Genomic DNA, 2,094 nt, shown 5'->3' with positions numbered 1-2,094 from the left:
TTTATTTTGTGTCAAATTACTTACAATCAATTTTCTGGTGATGAATTATTCATGACTTTTACCAATTCTTATCTGATTCAAATTAGTTTTCTATGGTTTATTGGTGCTTGAACACAATTCCTCGTGGGAACGATCTTTACTCATACTTTTATTACTTGTACGACTAGTGCACTTGCTAAACGTCCAACAAGTTTTTGGCGCCGTTGCCGGGGAATTTGTTTTTCAACACTAACTGATACCATAGAATTATGAGATTGAGTCCTTTTATTTTCAGTATTTTAGTTTATGTTAAGTTTCTGGTCAATTTAGATTCTGGTATATGCGAGGTACACTTGACCCGAATTTGTTGTTGTATGATCCAGAATTAGAAAGGACATTGAGGAAGCACAAAAGGGCAGTCAGGCAAAGGAGACAGTTGCAAGAAATTGGTGAATCCAGTACGGTTAATCAGGAAGAGATAATGGCAGAAAATCACAGACCACCACCACCACCACCACAGAGGACACTGGGAGAGTACATGACTCCTGCAGTGATTCCTCTAATTGGGAGTGTTGTGCGCCCAACAGTGGAGCCCAACAACTTTGAATTGAAGCCTGCTTTGATACATTTGGTGCAGAAGGATCAGTTTGCTGGAACTAGTGCAGAGGACCCTTACTTGCACATAGAGAACTTTCTGTTGTTGAGTGATACTGTGAAGATAAATGGTGTCACAAGAGATGCAATTCTGATGAGACTATTCACTTATTCACTGACGGATGATGCAAGGAGATGGCTGCAATCATTGCCACAAGGAAGTATAACAACTTGGGATGATCTGCAAACCATGTTCTTGCAGAGGTTTTTCTCAGCATCCAAGAGGGCCAAGTTGAAGGATGAGATTACAAGCTTTAAGCAGAAAGAGTCAGAATCCATTTATGAGGCTTGGGAGAGATTCAAGACTTTGTTGAGGAAATGTCCACAGCATGGAATTGAGTCATGGCAACAAGCAGCAATCTTCCTGCAAGGAATGACCACTAACACTAGAACCTTGGTGCATGCCACTGCTGGTGGATCATTGACTACCAAGACTCCTCAAGAAGCCTTGGATATCTTTGAGTCATTGGCATCTCAGGAATTTGATAATGGCCCAGTGGCTGACAGAAGGACATGAATCATCAGGTTGGATGGGTATGATGCTCTGTTGGCAAGGAATGATCATCTGATGCAGACACAGAGACAACAGCAGCAACAATTGGATACCCTTATTAAGCAACTCTCTTCACAAAAGGTAGCTTCTGTGGAAACCAAGAGTGTATGTGCTATCTGTGGCAAAGGCCATGTGACAAAGGAGTGTGATTATGGGGGATCACCAGAACAAGCAGAGGTGAATGAAGTGTGGTATGATCAGAATAATCAAAGGAACTACAACAATCAGGGAAGGAATGTTTATGTGCCACCATGGAAGAACAAGAATCAACACCCAGGATTCAGTTATAGTTCCAACCATCAATTGAACCCACCATTACATCCTCCACCACCACATATGAATGAGCAGTCAAGTGATCCTGCTGCATGGGAGAAAGCGTTTGCTCAGTTATCTAAGACAACTCAGGATTATATCCAGGGGTCTAATTCATTCAGGGAAGAGACAACTGCATTCATGCAGAAGACCAGAACTTCTTTCAGAAATCAGGAAGCATAAATCAGAAATTTGGAGACCCAGATTGGTCAATTATCAAGACAGATATCAGAGAGACCACAAGGGAAATTTCCAGGTGATACATTAGTGAATCCTAAGGAGCATTGTAAAGCAATTATGACAAGAAGTGGGTTGGTACTTCAACCAGTGAAAAAGAATGTGGAAAATAAAAAGAATGAAGAAGAGGTTGTGGTTGAAGATGTAGTCTCTGATGATGAAGTAGAGAAGATGAGAAATGAGAAAAGTGAGAAGGAAGTAGTTGTTATAGATGTTATAGTTGGAATTGAGAAAGAAGAGGAAGGGAAGGACAATAAGAATGAAGGAGAGGTAGAAGTTGGTAAAAATGCTTCCCCACAAAAGATGATGAAGTGGGAAAAGAAGAAGATGGCTGACAAGAAAGAACAGCCAGTTATTTT

The 2,094-nt window shown here is 40.8% G+C and overlaps 1 non-coding gene across 1 annotated transcript; it reads right to left on the bottom strand.

The window, feature by feature from the left end:
- Positions 1–862: 862 nt before the first annotated feature.
- On the bottom strand, positions 863–969 carry LOC133296300 (small nucleolar RNA R71). The gene has a single exon (XR_009749485.1). It is a non-coding gene; the product is annotated as a small nucleolar RNA R71 (small nucleolar RNA).
- Between the last annotated feature and the right edge of the window lie 1,125 nt (positions 970–2,094).

The sequence above is a fragment of the Gastrolobium bilobum genome, unplaced genomic scaffold, assembly GCF_033153095.1.
Source record: "Gastrolobium bilobum isolate Gb01-03AN ecotype WA unplaced genomic scaffold, APGP_CSIRO_Gbil_v1 utg1120, whole genome shotgun sequence".
NCBI lineage: Eukaryota > Viridiplantae > Streptophyta > Magnoliopsida > Fabales > Fabaceae > Gastrolobium > Gastrolobium bilobum.
Note: the sequence above shows the minus strand (reverse complement) of the source record. Positions and strands in the feature narration are given on the sequence as shown.